Source organism: Poecilia latipinna, unplaced genomic scaffold (assembly GCF_001443285.1).
Source record: "Poecilia latipinna isolate Pla-1442-1.1 unplaced genomic scaffold, P_latipinna-1.0 Scaffold173, whole genome shotgun sequence".
NCBI classification, from domain to species: Eukaryota; Metazoa; Chordata; class Actinopteri; order Cyprinodontiformes; family Poeciliidae; genus Poecilia; species Poecilia latipinna.
In genome coordinates this window covers 96,668-115,758 of record NW_015112789.1, presented here as the reverse complement: position 1 = coordinate 115,758, position 19,091 = coordinate 96,668, and the positions used below count along the sequence as shown (strand labels likewise).

Sequence of the window (19,091 nt, the reverse complement as noted above, 5' to 3'; positions counted from 1 at the left end):
GAAAACTGAAGATGTTTTTCTCGTTAATTTCTCCTGAATGCAGATCAAGTGACCGTTATAAAACGCAGAGATGAGCATCCAGGAAATCTCCCCCAGGAAAACAGGCAGTCAGACAACTGGGCCCAACAAGGTAACGACGACGGGAGAGGGAACAAAGGAGTTCATGGCTGTCGTTGGGTTTTCTTTCGTTTTTGTCGTCGTTTCATCCCTTCTTTTGTCTGGGGGCAAACTGCAGGAGCCAGGAGGCCCCGGAGCAACAGCTGGCAGGTAGGAAGAGAGGGAGGGAGAGAAGGAAGGAGAGAGGAAAAGAGGGGCGGCGTACAGACGACAGGCTGAAGAAAGGTAAGAGGGAAGGACACGAACTGCAGCACGGAAACTTTTTAACATGTTGACTGCAGGTTCAGCTTCTAATATTTCAGATCTAAGAGAAAGACTGAGGATGATAAAAGACTGATAACATGTGATGCTAATGTTGAGTCCATGAAAAGACAGATAAGAGATTATCAAAGGTACATTTATGCATAAAATGATAATTTGGCACACATGAAACTCTCGGTCCATTTTTCCCTGCTGAGTCTCTCTTTCTCTCTCTCTCAGACACACACACACACACACACACACACACACACACACACACAGTAGGTCTCGGTTAACCAAAGTCAATAGCCTGCAGACAGACAAGTGTGATTACAGGAGATACTATTGCTCTCACTATTTAGCAGCTTCACTTTCTGTGTGTGAGGGGAAAATGAAGGGTGTTAAAAAGAGACGACAGAAAAGGCCAGAGGTTTCATCTCGAATCGTCTCTTCGCATAACTGACATGCGGCGCTCTTTGAATCACTTTTTTATCAGTTTTTGGTTTTTAAATGTCTCCCTCTATTAATCTGCATTTTGATTCATGATATCGATTCATTTTTATATTCAGCTACAAAAAAGAAAAAGCAGATTAAACTTGCATCTTATTTTGGCTTCAGTAGTAAGTTGAGGTTTTACTTTCCATTCCGCACAACTTCATTCCCTTAATATTATGACTTTCTGTAGTTTTGACTTTTTCTCTCATAATTTTTACTTTTTTATTTTCTTATAATCCATTGTAGAAAACCAACCTTTACTGCTCTGATATTTAGGAAGATGAAGCGACTTAAGCAGAGTTGTGGTAACTGGTTATATTTACTCAGTTACATTTGCTTCAGTAACTTTTTGAAATACATTTACTTTTTGGAGTATCTCTGCTCTTTCTTGAATAAAATTTCTGTATTTTCTACCAACTGAATAAAAAACATGTTTTAACCAAAGATTCACCAGACTCAGACACACACCTGCAGTTTCTGTTAAAGTTTCATAAGTTTTTTATTTAAAGAAACTGATTTAGAAAAACTTTCCTTGTATTTTTTTGTTACTAATTGAATTATTGTCATTTTAGTTCTTAAAATACCAAAGTTTCCACTTAACTTTATATTTTGTTCCATCTGATGATGTAATTTTTAAATATTAAATGATTGATCATTTGATCGGTTGCTCAGTACTTTTGACCAAATACTGTTTTACTCTTACTTACTTTATTGTTATCTTTTGTTGTTGTTTTCTGTGTTTAATGTGGACAATTTACCAAAATAAAGCGATTGATTGATTGAGTCATTTCATGAACAGCTACTTTTTACTTTTACTCAAGTAGAAATATGTTGAACTAGTGTTTCTCCTGCTAGAGTATAAATTGTGGAAACTTTACCAACATCTGCACTAGGAAGAATGAAACTTCATATTTGTTTTTAAGTGATCAGTGAAATTCATTCGTTCATCCTCTTACTTAGAAAAACAGTTTTGGTCATACCGAGGAAGGAAGAAAACTCTCCAACTTGTATCAGTTTTATGTTAGTACAAATATGAAAAATAAACAAAGAAGAAATGAGACAATCATTTTTTTTCAAGTAGGTCAACTGCACCCTAATGTCCGACTGTTGCTTTGTGTTATTTATTTACATCAGGCAGCTTCAAACACTCAATCACCCGTTTATCTCTGCCTGTCTATCCACACACACACACACACACACACACACACACACACACACACACACACACACACACACACACCGCTCTGACCAGGCAGATGGTTGTGCCACCCCTGCCAAAGCAGCATAACAAGCTACACACACACACACACACACGTATAAAGGGGAGTGGGACGTCTGTTTCAGCTGCCTCTCTGTGTCGAAGCGAAGCTGGCATCAGCCATGAATCCTCCAATCCTCCACGCTGCCCCCCTTTCCCCCCCCCCTGTTACAGTACAGGCTGTTTAACTGGAAACGCTGGCAAAACAAAATTAAACTGGTGATGAGAACAAGCTGTTTTTCATTACAAATGTTCACCAATATTCCACTAATGTCTAAAAACAAACATACACTGGCAATTTCTGTTTCAATTAAATAAGGAATTAAAATCACATGTGAATAAGTTTGTTCAAGTGATAAGTCATTAAAAACCATCCGACTCCATCATCCTCCCTCCACTTCCTGTCGTCTTCTTTGTGGTTTCTTCCAGTAGTAACATTCTGTTGTTGATCATGTGACTTGTGTGATGTGAAACAAGTGTTTCCATTGCAGTTTTGTGAAATAAAAAAAAATTCAAGACAACCAAAAAACACACTTTATCCTACTGCCATTTTATTTGATCAAAAAACAAGTTTTTTTTTTAAATCGACATATTTCCATTAAGCAAATTTATTTTTTAAATGTAAAAAGCTACATTCACACTGGATCCTGAAGACACCCATTTCCGATTTTTTTATGTCATGAAAAGATCAGATGCGTAACGGATTTAGAACCACGTCCAGGTCGCCTGGGTCGCATTAAGGCAGAAACATCAGAATTGGGTCACTTCAGGCTGCAGTGTGAACGCAGCCTCTGATAAGCTCCGCCGTTAGCATCCATGTTTACTTCAACAAACTCTGAGCACTTCTTCTTCTTTCTTTTTTGTGACATTTGGTAAAACACTGAGCACGCTCTCTGTGTGACGCTATTGCGCCCTCTACTGCGCATGTGGGACACGTTCAGGTCATTTACAGTTCACTCTAGATATCACATACAAGTCGCATATATTTGGAAGTGTGAACGACCACGCAAGAAAAATCAGATTTGACAAAAAAATCGGTTTGGGGTAAAATCAGGAAGCAGAGTGAACCTAGCCTATTGCGTAATTTTCTGGTCAATAGAAACACATCTACAGACTAAAAGACCTTCAGACTGGATGATTTTGTGATTTTGGGGCCTCTTGCAGCTGTCGAACACCCTGAGACTGCACCCAAACACACACACACACACACGCACACACACACACACGCACACTCTATCACATCTACCAAACAGGCTTTACAACTAACAGCATTAATCACCTTTTCAACAAAGAGAGTGTCAGCCAATTTTAACGGCAAAGACGGATGGCGGTAAGAATAAATGGCCGACTATCACAGAGCATCTGGGTATGTCTTAATATGCATGTGACTGTACGTCACTGTCAACGTGTGTGTGTGCGTGTGTGTGGGTGTGTCTGTAAACAACTCAACTTACATAGATTACTTCTGAAACTCTGTAACTGGAATACACACACAGAGAGACACACAGAGTCATCCTTATCCATGTTTCCACCTTCCAAATCAAAACATCCTCACAGATTACTCTACACACCTTAATCTCCCGCTTAATTCCTAAATGTCTTCGTCAAACGCACAAGCCAGCAGAACCCAGATTAGATTAGGCTGCTCTCGGAACAAGGTGGCGCTGCAGAAAAAAAGATTTTCCAGCATACAGCAAAAATAAAATTTAGTCAAAATACTGAGTCAACCGTTTGCTTCAGATTTGTAAGGTAAATCCAGAGTGATTACACAGTGTCTGAGATGTTCTGTGTTATTTTATGCATGCAACACAAAACGCTGGAGCGGAAAATATGCTGTAAATGCTTGGATTTAGCCATAAACGGGTGGTAGTGGTGTTTACTGTCGTTTACCAATATCTTATATGTTTGCATCATTAAAATAGTTACTGTGAAGCAGGTGACTGCATTAATAATCTAATAAACTGCAAAAAGACAAAATCTTACCAAGTATTTTTGGTTTAGTTTCTAGTCTAAATATCTCAGTACACTTTAAATAAGACAAAACTAGCTTACAAGTAACTTTTCAGCAAGATATAGAAGCTTTTCTAATGCCAATAAATCCTTAAACTTGATGAAAAAGTTCTAGTTTCACTGGCAAATTATTTCACTTTTAATAAGACAATTTCCCCTTGTTGTAATTGAAATTTTCTGTCAATAAAACTAATACTTTTTCATCAATATTAAAGAATTATTCACTTAAAACAATCTCCTGTCTTTTTATGAAAAGTTTATTTGAATTGTAAGATATTTTCATTAGATATTGAACCAAAAGTAACATTTTGTTTGACTTAAACTATACATACCTTTTCATATCTTTGTTTAAATGTAGCCACTGACTGTTTCAGATAATTTATCCAGAGAAACAATCAAAGATCCAGCAGAACAACTTCACCTCCAACAACTGATGAAGATTTTTCACATTTTTTCCTCTGACCTCAATCTCAGATTTCTTATTTTTCAAGTTTCTGACTTTAATCTTCTGAGGTTAAGTCTGAATTCTAAGAAAAATGTAAAAATGATAAGAAGTCAGATTCACTCCGAGTTTCAAAACAGAATTATTAGTTTAAAGTCAGTAACACTTTTCAGATTGTTTGTAAAAATGTTACAATCTTAATTTTTATTATAATATAGAAAAAAGGACAAAATATAATAATGAAACTGGACAGATATGCAGGATTCTTCCCAACCTGACTTCATTACAAAGAGACTTTAATTTATAATTAGTTTGATACTTTCTACTCTTTCCAAAACATTTATTTTTGCTAGGATGCTTCGTACTGCTTCCTTCCCAAAGTTAAATAATTAAATTTCTTTCTTCATCCAGCTGAGTGCTGATATCTCATCCAGACTGAACCTAACAGCTTATCTGTGTATCTATCAATCTATCTATGGTTACAGAGTTCCTCTTATTAACCTCATGCCCTGTGGGGCATCAATAATAGAAAAAGAACTAATTTTGAATTTGACACCAAGGATTACCGGCCTTTTGCTTTACAAAACACCTCATCCATCAATTATTCAGAGAGCAAATCCAATACGGGACCGCAGGGCTGCATGAAGAGTCGCGGAGCGGCCCGGAACCAAAACTGACTTTTATGGATTTCAACTGATTCATAATGGAAAAATAAAACGAGAGAACATGAAATTTTGATTATTTTTAGTTTTATTTTATCAGAATTATTGTGGTGGGCTGCAATAGTTAGGTTATCTTTTGATACTTTTCATGATTTAAATCAATAACGCGACATTTTACAGGAAAAAAATTGGTGTATCTTACAAACAATGAGTATTTATTTTTTAATATTTTACTATTTGAATGTGTTTTTACAATGTTACATATCCATTGTTTGGACAAAACGCAGTCAGAAGCACTTTTACCCAGGTGAGGCAATCTGAGCAACACTGTGAAAACTATGTGGTGACATAAATTATGAATTAAAACTGTGCATCAAATGTCACATTGACTGACATGTAAAATCAGGTGAGCATCAAATAACAACCTGCTGGTATTCTATCCTGTTGAGTGGCTCACCCCCAAGCAAGTTTGGTAAGATAATCATTTAATTAGAGCCAGAGACAACAAAAAAGATTAAAAATAGATATAATGCAGCTCTTATGATTTTTCTTTCTTAGCTTCACTTGTATTTTTGATTTTCTGCTATAAAAACAGAAATTGGAGCAGGATCTTTATTCACTTATCCAAAATATTATTCTTTTAAGAATGTCAAAGAATGCAAAATAGCTAATTAAATGCTTTTTAAATAACTAAATCCCAATAAGCTGGGTTTGAATCTAATTCTGCCCAAATTATCAACTAAATTTAATTTAATCAACATTATGATCCACTGCAGTAAAACTGCAGTGAAGAGTTGAGTTTTCAACATTACCTGAGAAATTATCTCCAAATCCAGAAAAAGTCATTGACTTAACAGCAATCCCTTGTCCAGATGAAAGAATCCTGAGTGCAGACACTGAGCAAAGAATACTATTATGAAAAGTAACTAAGCGACACAAACTTTGTTAATGTCCATGAAAGAGATTTTGCTAAACACACAGAGCCAGGAGCACTTTTAAAGGAAAAGAAAATAAAAAAAGTTAACAAGAACGATAGATCCACCATTGTTTTTTTCTATGAAAACAGTTGAACAGAGATACTTTCTCAGGAGTGCTTTCTATCAAAAAAAGAAAAAGAAAGTTCTATATTTCCTCTGTTTCTTCTTTTGAAAGTTTTCTACTTTACCAGGAAAGAGACTAGCTAAGCACAGAAAAACTGAGCCAGGAGTAATTTCTGTATAATACCCATAATAACACATTCATTCTATTGGCTGAGAGGTTGCTGGGCAACGCTACTTTTCCGTTCCAAGCATGAGCAGAAAATGATTTGCAAGTGAGCAGAGAGGTTTGCAAGCAGAGATTCGATCCAAGCAGAGAAGTTTTGAGCACGAGGAGAAAGGTTTGAGAAAGCACAGTGAATATTTGAAAGAGAGCAGAAGTTTTGAGAACAAGCAATACATGTTGTGAGAAGAAAGACATGAAGTACTGCTTTTAAACTGAAAATGTGTGCTCTTGACTTTTGGCAGAAAAATGCTCCTATGGGCAGCTACTTTCATCATGCGAAAGGTATTGAACAGTAGAGACGCATGTCAGTAATCGGACCACTTCTTTCATTAGCGACTGATTTTGAACATTTTGTTATTTCAAATTCAGTAATCAGATTAAAGTTACTTTTCCAAATCACTGTGCATTACGATTCCTGTTATTTTCTCTAATAATTTAATTTTCTTTAAATTATGCGTCTTGGGAAGTGATAGCTCAGTAACATTATCAGCACCTGTGATTTGTAAAAAAAAACAAACATTTTTTTTGTTTTTATAACAAGTATTAATGTTTAATGATGCATTAAAATGCTCTTTAATGGTAAGTATTGGCAAAACTCAATGTAATTTTTATATTGAAGTGGCAGAGGGCTGACAACAGCCACAGCACTTTATGTATAATTTGGCACTTAATACATAAAACTCCTGAAAATAACTAATAAAGTAACTTTTAATCTAACTTAGTGACTTTCCAAATCACGTAGTCAGTAAATTAACTGAGTGACTTATTCAAGGAGTAGTCAGTAACTATGCCATCGCTGATCATCAAAAAGTTCAATTGTTCACTGAAGTTCAATGAACGGATTTGTCTTTAAAGTGAAGGACTTCTATGTTTTTTGCCCCTGCCACACACACACACACACACACACACACACACGCACGCACACACACACACAGCCATAACCTGTGGGGACTTTACATTCACTTCCCTTCACTTTCTGCAGCCTAACCCCTATCCTAACCCTGTGACTAACCTTAACCGTCACAGAAACAGCATTTCCCCTCTTGGGGACCAAGAAAATGTCCCCATAGGGAACAGTGGTCCCCACAACACCGCATTATAGACAGAATTAGGTCCCCACGAGGATATAAAAACCTGGTTCTCCTCCACACACACGCACGCACGCACGCACGCACGCACGCACGTGCGCACGCGCACACACACACACCAAAAAGCTGTTGTGAAACACTTAAAACAGAACCGAGGACGAGTTAAATGCGATCTGCATGGGACTGGTGCGTGAGTACGATGTGGTGCGAGGATTACTAGAGCTAATACCAGGTGTTAGAGAGCAATCAGCCAACCCATACGCGCACACGCAAGCATGCACACACACACACGCACGCACACGTCATAGCATGTCTCCAGGCACCTCTCAGCTCCATCAGCACAGGTAAGACAAACAGAAAACCCACGCATGAATGTGTGAATCACCATCCACAGTCCACACACACACACACACACACACACACTGAAAAGCGAAAAACATGCATACATCATCAACAACCTGCACATACACACATAAATACACAGATATCACAGTGCATTTCCAGAGCTGGCTGGCTGCCTAAGCTGCTAATTACAGCTGTGTGTGTGAACTCTCACTCTCACTGACTGAACAACCCAACATTAAAACACATGAGAGAGAGAACCTCAGGGTAGTTCCTCTATAATCCATATTTAATGGCTTACTATAGTACAGCTTGTGGTTGTGTTCTGCTTGTGTTTTCATTACAACGATTAAAAGGATATTTAAAAAGAAAAACCTTCTGTTCTGTAAATAGTTTCAACATTCAGACTTTCACCTTCATGCCTAATTTTCTTTGATATGGATACAAGAAAGCAGTTGAGTCTCCTAAAGGCTATAAAATTGGTATGTTATTAAAGAAAAACCTTGAATGCTCATAAAACATTGATTTTATGTATATTTGTAATCAGTCTTTGCTAAAATGGTCTAAAATAAAGAATAAAAGGCAAAAAAACACAAATTCAATTCAGTTTATTTAGGTAATCCCAATTACCAACAAATGTCATCTCAAGACACTCTGTATATAAAATTATTTAAATTCAATCACACATACATTCCAGTTGATCCATGTTATCAGCCAGTACTCAAGTCTCAATTAATTATTTAAAGTAGTTTGAAAAGTTTTATATGTAATCAAATCCAGCAGATTGACTGTAGACCAGGGGTGTCCAAACTTTTTGTCACATGGGCCAAAATCGTCAAGTCAAAAGTACTTGTGGAACAAAAACCTAAATAAATAGGTAAATAATAATAGTAATAAGAGAAAAATTAAAATAAAATCAAGCAATTAAAGTTGTCTGATTTTGTTGGGGTTTTTTGTTCCAAAACTTCCAAATGATTTCAAACATTTTCACATTTTCTGTATTAAAAGAAAACAAAGTTTTCAAGTTCTTTTGAGCTTGATTGAACAAAATTATTCTGTTATAAGAGAAAGATTTGAAAACTTTGAAAGATTTGAGTCACTTTCTTTCAAAACACTTACCACATTTAGCCAAGTTTAAGAAATTAAATAAAGGCTGATTAGATACAGCAAGGTCGGCTTTTCAGTAAAAGTCTCTGCATAGATGTTCTACTTACTATAAAAGTTTGGTTATAAAAAGACAAATACTTTGTATTGTAAGAAAATCATATTGATTAAAATTTTACCCTGATTACAAACAAGGTCTGGGCCGGTTTCTAAGCTATCTATTTTCATCTTTTGTAAGTCACGCTGTCTATGAGGCCCAACCAGGTGTGTTAATTTGTCTGTAATTCAGACAAATTAGCTTGACTGGAACAAGCAATAAGCCATGAATAAACTGGCAAAAACAACTTTGGAAAACAGTTTCAGTTGCTCTGTTCAATACTCCCGCCCTTCACTGGAATGATTAAGTGACGTAGTTGCAAATGGTCAATAGCTTCTATGGAAAGAAAAATAACTGAGAAATTATGAAGTTAACAGTTGATATAGCAGCAAATAATGCAAACTGGAGAGTAGTAGAAGAACAAAGTGAGAAAAAGTGGCAGCATAACTACAGAAATAGTTCAAGATATTTTTTTAATGATTTAAAAAAATACTACTTTCACTGGCAGAAGATATTTTTCCCATGTTATAAATGAAATAGTCTGTCAAAACAGTTAATTATGGACTGTTGACTTCAAACAAGCTTCCATCTCTTGTTGAAAAATCATATTTTTTTTAAAAATCATATTTTTCCACAAGTTTTGTCTTATTTCAAATATACTAAGATATTTTCTGTAGAAACTAGACCAAATATATTTTTTGGTCTAGTTTCTACAGAGATAGTTATTGAAATATCCTTCCTAATCCCCTGAAAAACCACTGTATCTATTTGAAAATGTCACCAGAACTAAAGATAATATATTTGAATTATGTAAGTGAAATATATATATATATATATATATAAAAATTACATCAAGTAAGAAAGCTACATGAAAGCATTTAGAAAACCTGATTTAATTATTTTCATGGAAAGCGGTTTTGAGCCTTGCCATCCAAAGTGAAACTTCCCATTTGAACTTGCTCACTCTCTCCAGTATTTCCCAATGCCTTGGTCAACATTTAAGCTGTCTGTCTGCACACTGAAGTGTGTTTGTGTATATGTGGGCTCATGATTTGTTTGTGTGCCCTGCTGATCCAGCTAAGCCTTCACTTTATCTCCCACCAATGGAATTTTCCCACTTCTTTTCCTCTTTAAAACATATCACCGCTATAAACAGGCTAAACGCATTGGCCTTCCTATGATCTTATGTTTAACAAAAGCAAACCGTACATGCAGACTGTTGCTCTTTACAATAGAAACTGAGAAATACAAGAAAAAATTATCCATTAATTGCAACAGACTAGTTTTAATCTTATGATGAATAAAATGTAGCCTTGAAGATAATTGCACCAGAAGAGATGTGTCTATGTTGGATATATGAAGTGAAAAGAGAAATGTTTAATCCAACGCAGAAACCGGTTTTGTTCAAAAAATAATGGGAATTGTTGCAATCAATATCAGTCTCCAAATCACAAAGTGAGTAATATGGAGAAGAGAATCAATTAGTTAGACTCAACTCTACAAACTCAGAAAAATCTTCTTAGATGGCCTTGAACAGGTTAGGATGCAAAACATGTTCACTACATGTTTTTGCACAACATCACACCCCCTCAAACATTTACACTTATGTGAAAATGGCTGCAAACAGATGTGCAATTATACAACCATACATCTTTAAAAAGCATTAGTAAAGCCTCCTGCACAACCAACAAGAACCCAGCAAGTGGTTTCTGAATGGGAAGTCAACAACAAAACACCTGTTTTTTCCAGCAGTCATTGTACACTGCATACAGTGTTAAAACCGGCTCACCAAATGTTCTGGAGCTCAGCTTGGATTGCTAGGTAACGGGCAGAACTCCACTGGGGTTGCTAGGTAACAGGGTAGGCTTTTCTGGGGTTGCTAAATCAAAATCAAAACCCGTTTTTTTTTTTTTTGTATTGCACATTTCAGCAACAAGTGAGTTCAAAGTGTTTTACATCATAAAAACACAAAAATAAAAAGTCATAGAAGACAGTCAACAATTGAAAACATGACATTTTGCCAAGTTCATGCATAAACAGCAGAGCACATGCAGCTGAGCACTAATTTATAACACAGTGAAGCTGTCAGGTGAAATAAAATTAATATTTTTCCTACATCTTCAAAAGGTTAAGATACTTTAGTGTTAACAACAAGGCCTTTCTTTGATGAATCTTTTCATCTGCGGTGAGCCTGTTGTCTGACCCATTCAGTCTGGCGATTATTGTATTATATCAGTCTGAGACATCTGTGTGTGCAGCCATCTAGAAAGCTCTACGACTGTTACCTTCCTCCTCTGTCGTCACCTCAGGTTTACAGTACTATGGGCCTACACACACATGCACACACACACACACTAGCACACACATTTCAGTACAAGTGAAACTAGAAAATGAGAATTATCGGGGGACATGCATGCTTGCACATATTTAGGAAGGATCTCTAGAGGAAGGAAGGATACAGTTTTTTACACTATCCAGATATGAAAGCAAGTTAGTTTTGCTAAATAAACTTTCCAGTCATGAATCAATATCAGCTTACGCTTGATCAAAAGAGAATGTCCAGTTTTAATTACTTAATTTTTAAAAATGTTTGAGCTCTATAACTTTGATTTCGGAGGCAAATATGATTTCTGAGTTTTTGTATATTGGAACTACTTTAATAATCTGTTTTTCTTACTGTTGATGGAAGGTTTCTTAATATTTTATTCTGAATAGTAAAAAAAAAAAAAAACGTTCATGTAATGTAAAACGCACAAAAATTGACCTTGAACATACTTATGCACAAAGATAGACTTCACTATCCTTTCTCACATTAGATTGAGAATCTGCTCACAAACTGCTTCTGAGTTACTTTAGGATATAAACTTTCTGCTTTCATCGGCTGTTTATTCAAACATGTTTTCTGAAAACAAGACTTTCCCCAGACTGACTGGGTAAAACAGCATCTCAGGTTGTCTTCATACATGATAGTTTGGTAGACTTGGTTTAATTAGGGACCAAAATTGCAACATTTTCAGCTGCTGGCATTTACTTTCTCAATGAACAAACCGAATAATTTGAAAAATTTGTTCCCCTCCTTACCTGTGGGGGCGCTGCACCAACAACTACAGAAGGAAATTACATGAAAACCTCTGAAGAAGACACAGAGCACGACTTCCTTCTTCATGAAATGTAAACAAAAATGGAGTAGTGTTATGTTTCAGTGGTTGTAAGATTTCACTGTTGTCTTTGGTAAAAGACCAGGAGCCATTTCTTCCTAAATCGGTAGACTGGTGCATTTGTTTTTGTTGTATTTACCCAGAATGCAATGCATTGTAGTATACTTCCTGTTTTTGGAGGGGGTTCCAGTTCGCTTGGCATTCACATATGCTTTTGAACTTCTAAAGCATTCACTTCAATCAAACTGAGATCTAGGGTTTTAGGCAGATCAGTGATCAATTACACATTCACACCTCCATAAACGAACTATGGAGGTTCTTGAAAAACAAATTGGAGTTTGATTAAAGTGCATTAAACAGGGCTTCGTTTCATTTCTATCCTGGATTCAGTTTCCCTTGTGAACTGATTTTAGATAAAGCACATGGCGAATTGATGAATGTTGAACTTTAATTGCTAACTTTAGCACCATTGCTTTTTGTTGCATTCAGTGTTACTCTGACTTTATTTTAACTTACAAAAAGACATCTTTTCATATTTTAACCCTTGTGCGTGCGAGGACTGAGCCAAATGTAGAGGACTGTGGAAAATGATACAAGTTTTACGTGGGGTCAGTTGGACCCCATTTCTGGACACAAGGGTTAAGTAAATTAGTTTGCCAGTAGAACTAATAGTTTTATTAATCATTGTTAAGCAATTATTTATTCATAAGAAGCCCCTATTTCTTGCTGAAAAGTTATGTGTAAGCTGGTTTTGTTTTATTTCAACCATACTAAAATATTTACATTATACTAAGCAAAAATACTAAGTCAAAACAGGAAAGACAAGAGAACATTGCATATATGCAAGTCAGATGTGACTTTCTAACAGAAAATAGTGACTCTCCTAAATGTTAGATTATCTATAAATGTTACAACAATTAAACATTTAAAACAACTGAAACTGGGAGAAACAAGGTTGGATAAGGAGCCTAGTTTAAACTGGCACCATGCACAGAGAGCAGAATGGAAAGGAAGGGAAATAATAGATCAAAGTAACTAAGAGTGGCATGTTGGGGTCATGAAGTCTCCGTAACAACCGCTAGAAACTATCCAGTGGTTGCCATGGAGACATTCCCTACTGGTAGGTAGGGGAATGGTTTACCAAACTGAGCCTCAGACTTGCTTTCTATAAAAAACAGTCAATAATATAAAAAGAAGAAAGTAACCAAGACTTTGAATACTCGAGAGATTGTCAAGGATTTCTTATTCTGTAAGCTTGGACCTTGTAAAAAGTTACAGAAATACACTGAATGCTCAATTACCAGAAACAGAGCATTAGCTTTTCAAGCCTTTTCAGACATTTTTTACCAGTAGTGGCAGCAGGTGTGGAAGGATTTGCAAATGGAGATTCTTTACAGAAACCATATGCACATCATTAGCTGCCTTTGCTTTACAAGTGTATGCAAAGCTTTTTCAATATTCCACTAATGTTGAAAAAAAACAAAACACAATTTCACAATTGCAGTGTTTCCAATAAATAAGAAATATCCTTAAAAACATGTTGCGTCATAATCCTCCAACCATTTCCTGTCAACTACTTCATCATTTCCACCAGTAGTAACATCCGGTTGCTGATCACATAAGTTTATTCACACAATAAGTCATTAAAAACATGAAGTGCCATCATCCTCCAACTACTTCCTGTAATCTTCTTCATCTTTTCTGCCAGTAGTAATATCCAGTTGTTGATTTGAAGCGTGTGATGCAAAAAAACCCCCACTAATTTCAATACAGCCGAAAGACAAAAGCTTTTTTATTGAACAATGTGAGTTTTTTCAAAATTAGGTTTACATTAAGCAATTATTGTCATAATTCCAATTTGACCAATTATATTAGCAATGGAAATTCAGTTATTTTGGGTCAATCCTTCTGAAAATAAAAAATTCTCTGTTTATATATTTTTTCTAAAACACAACAGTTTTTACAACTATTTACCAACTCAAGAAGCCCATACTTTGGTAATTAATGGTTGAATGTTTTTATCCAGGCCAGCAGCTGATAGTTGGTGTTAGTAAATGCGGAAGTAGTGCAGATGAATCTCTGTCAGCACGCAGGATTAGAGCGAGTGCAGCTACAATAAGGACCTTTTGACTACTCCTCATCAAAGAACATTTTCCTGCACTGCTCGACTCTCCACACAAACAAATCAGAGCTCATGCTGGTCACAACACACCTGTTGATGTGTGTGCATGAGTGTCTGCAGCAGAACAAACCCTCCTCCAAGCAGCAGGGTTTAAGTGAGTACATTTAGAGATCAGAGGTTTCTCAGGGCGATAATACAGCAAACTCCACTCCCTCCCTCCCAACTAAACCAAACCAAATACACCTGAAAACACTAGCACAGGTGTGTGTGTGTGTGTGTGTGTGTGTGTGTGTGTGGGGGGGGGAAAGAGGAGGGGAAGGGGAGTGAGGGGGCGGGAAAACAGAACGCAAAACCTCAATCTCACAGGTCAGATTTTCTTTCTCTTTTGTCCTTTTCTCTCGTTCATTCATGCATAAATGCATCACATCTAAATACTCTAAAATAGTTGATTTTGACCACAAATATACAGATCATCCATGTTTTTGACATCACTGTCAAAAAACACACAAACTGTATTTCCATTTGAAAATATTTGCAAAATTTTGATATCCCTCTAATGTTGAGAAAACGAAATTTCACAATTGCAATATTTCCATTAAATAAAATCTGACATTAAAATCACATGTGAAGAAGTTTGTTCATGCATCATCATCCTCCAAACTCCAACCACTTCCTGTTGTCTTCTTCAGTAACATCTTTGTAGATCATGTTACTCGTGATCCGAAAAAGTTTTTCCATTGCAATTTTGTGAAATATACATATTTCAATACATCACTTCCTCTTAGCGCAAAAAAATTATCGAAAGATGTGAGTTTTCAAAATTACCGTGTTTCCATTATGCAAAATTGTTACTATAACAATTGACCGCAGTTATCTGGTCAATGCAAAGGCACCTACACACTGTAAAACATTAAAGCTGCATTTAGTTGTCTAACTTTTGCTCTTTAAGTAAAATAAATCTTGAGTTTTTTTTCAAATTACTTGCACCCAGTTCAAACTAAATGTTTGAGTAGAATTTATTTTGATGTTTGGTAAAACGCATGATTTTGTTCACAACTTAAAATTTGTAGTTATTTTAACTTGATGATGGTTTAAATTAGAGTGTTAAGTTAAAACAGCTCAGTTCAAGAGCAGGGAGCTTAAAAAGCAATGTTTAAACAACTTGTTTCTTTTTGTTAAATCAGCTTAATTACATTTCAAATTCTGAGTCAAATTAAAACTATACTCTTCAAAGCAGCAGATGGACCTTCACCTTTGAATGTTTTACAGTGTTCATACATGTTGACCCGGTGCTGGCGGGTTCTGGATTACGGCGCGGCTTTGATGTGAAAACCGTGGAGGGCTTAACTTCCAGGGTAATTCAATAATTACAGCTGTTATGAGCAGGAAGATCAGCCAAAAACACAAAATACCACCAGGTACTTTTATATTTCTATTGCAAATATCTTTGTAATCTTGAAATAGACAAAACTAACTTACAACTAACATTTCAGCAAGATATAAAGTCTTATTTTAAATCAATAATTCCTTAATATTGATAAAAAAAATGGTAATAGATCGACTGGCAGATTAATTTAAGGGGAAATGTCTTACAATATTAAGAAATTATTTTTCTTTTATTTTTTATTTTTCTGTTTTAACCAAAACTTTTAAATGATTGATAATTTAATCAGTTACTCAGTACTCAAGTAAACTTTTTACCAAATACTTTTTTACTCTAACGTAGTTTCTTGGACTGCTACTTTTTACTTGAGTAAAAATATGTTGAAGTATTTCTATTTTTACTTGAGTTGAATTTTCGGGAACTATTTTTATCACAGTATTCATACGTTTCTCCTTCCTGTGTGTCTTCATGTGATGTTTCTGCTGACGTTTTTCTGAAACACTCTTCCGTTTCAGCAGTACGTAAATAAAAACACCAGTAGAAGTATTTCCTTATGTCTTATCAGACAGTAGATAGTGGGTCTGTCTATCTTGGGTGTATGTGGTTCGATAATTATCAGGTCACAGCGTTTCACGCTCTGCTGCTACGCCAGAGGTGCACAGTTGCTATGCCAACATAACATGTTGGATTTGATTGACATGTTAAGCCCAGCCCTCCCAGTTTCCATGTAAATTTATCTCTGACCAGGTCCAAATGACATTCACTAATGACTTTTATGGTTTAGTCATGCTCTGCTTATTTACTACATATACAAAACGTGTCTCAAAGGAATGTGGCAGTCAAGCGAAGCCCTTCGAAAGTGACTCACGGTTTGTTTAACTTTATCTAGTTGGAAAAAGGTCAAAAGATATGGCTTGGTCTGAAAATGTTCAGATGGATGTGGAAATAATTTTTATTCACTTCGATTTTATGTATATCTCACTTTTAAGGCAGAAATATGAGCTAATATCGAACAAAGTAAGAAATAATCATCACAGTAGAATGATCAAAATAAAACTTAAACAATAAAAAAGACACAAATTATCAAATATGTGTGATCAGTTTACATTTAGCTTAATCTGAGTTATTTTTCTGTTTTGTTATTTAGCTTTTTTTACTTAATTGTCAATTTTAGCACACATAAGAGACGGACATAGGAGTCACAACATAAATATATCTACACAAAGCGATGAATGAAAATATATTAAAAATATATAGCAATAGCAGATTCTTATAGTACAATAATTATGGCTAAAATGAACAGATTGCTTAAAAGTTATGTTGCCTTACAATAAAAGAAAAGCATAATATTGTAAGATAGAAAACTACATAAAACAGCAAAGTACAAAATAAATACACCAAGTGTTGACGGTGTGTAATAAAACTCATAAAGCTCTTATGTTTCTTTTATTGGGGTTTTCTTGTGTCTTTTTAATGTTTTCTTTAAATGTCGCTTCTAATATTTACTCCCAGTTCCTCATATTTCACATTTATTCCCTTTAAATGTGGCCTGTTGGTTTTCATGTATTTGGAAAAAACTAAACCAAAATTACCATATTTTAGCTGAAAACAAATCACAACCTGAAATAGAAATCTTATTATTGTTGATCCAGTACTTAATTGTTTCAGATTTTACCTAAAGAACTGGGACGTCTGGAAAATGTAATGTGGGGTACCGCAGGGTTCAGTCCTGGGACCCTGCCTATTCAATGTCTACATGCTGGCTCTTTTGTGGTGTAAAGCTCTTTGAACTGCCTTCTTCCTGACATGTTCTCACAAATAAACTTGTGTATTTGTGTAGAACAAGAATGAATCTTAAATGTCATTTACAGCCAGTAGTAATTTCCCACATTGACCTTTAAAGATTAAGGGTTACATTTTTGGAAAATATGCAATTTGCCTCAATTTCTTGCAGATATTTTGTAAAGATACGGTCAGTTACTTTAACTATAGTACAGAAAGAAAGTATGACTTAATACACCATCCATTTCCAAAAACCAGCCAGCAAATGTTTATGTTTTCAACAAAGCCTCCATTCACTAACAACTGTTGTCTGTTCAAGAATTTTCAAACACCAATTGTGAGCAGAACTTGAATTGAGGTCATAAAATCTTAAAGATTGTAAACTGCAGCTGAGCTCACCTTGTTTGTGTTATTACAGCCATTTTGTGGTTTGGAAACAGAAGGTTACATGTTTTCATCCTGATTTTATGCAACTGCATCTATGCTGTGCTAGATGCATGTGTGTGTATGCATATATATGTGTGTGTGTGAAATCAGATGAGCTCATTGTAGCACTATGAATGACTCTGGTCATAGAACCTCCTCCTGGCAGCCATGTGCAGCCTGCTGAAACCCAAACAAGAGATAAAGTTTGATGATGCCCACACACACACACACACACACACATACACACACACACACACACACACCTACACACACACAGTTGTGTTTCCATGTCTTATGGGGACTTTACATCGACTTCCATTCATTTTCTACAGCCTAACCCTTACCGTACTCCTAACCAAAAGTCAATTCACACCTTAGCCCTAAACCTAACCCCTAACCCAAAAACAACATTTCTCCACATGGGGGCCAAGAAAATGTCCCCACAAGGAGCCGCGGTCCCCAGAACCCCACATTGAGGACAGATATAGGTCCCCACAAGGACATAAAAACCTGGTTCACACACACACACACACACGCACACACACACAAACACACACACACACACACACACGCACAGTATGCCAGTGGATGCTGAAGGGAACTTGAACCCTCATGTTGCACTGCCAGGTGATCTCATGTTTTGGCCAAAATATGAGAGTGGGGAGGGAAAAACAAGAACTGTAGTAAACACAGAAGTGACAATGTAATATAATAACTGTTTTTATTTTAAGAATGATACATTGAGAGCAAATAAAAACACTGAACAAACAATGAATACATATAAATATGTTTAACAAACACCATTAGCTTGATCTCTCTGATGTTTTTTCATAAAGTTGAATTCTTTACATCATTTTGTTATAGTTTTAATTCATGGAACATATTTTCTTTACATCATATTACATTGCACAATTAGAATTGGACAAAATGCTACCAATTCAACCTTTGCCCTGAAGGAAGAGGGGCAGTAGTGAGCAATGCATGTGTGTGTATTTGCAGAAGAAGAAAAGCAATTTTTTATTTCTAAGTGTGCAGCTTTATTATAGTGTGAAGCAAAGTCTCCATAAAGCTCTTCATTGCTACGTGTTGTAGATTTTTTTA

The 19,091-nt window shown here is 35.8% G+C and overlaps 1 long non-coding RNA gene across 4 annotated transcripts in view; it reads left to right on the top strand.

Annotated features, from left to right (window-relative positions):
• Nucleotides 1-19,091, top strand: part of LOC106946028 (uncharacterized) — a 120,691-nt gene that overhangs the window by 99,012 nt on the left and 2,588 nt on the right. For 2 of the 4 annotated variants that reach the window (XR_001424674.1, XR_001424676.1), the window contains 2 exons: nt 44-130; nt 236-1,197. This is a non-coding gene — a long non-coding RNA (uncharacterized LOC106946028). Of the gene's footprint in view, nt 1-43; nt 131-235; nt 1,198-19,091 lie in introns of those variants that run through there. The other 2 variants (XR_001424675.1, XR_001424677.1) reach the window with 2 other exon arrangements.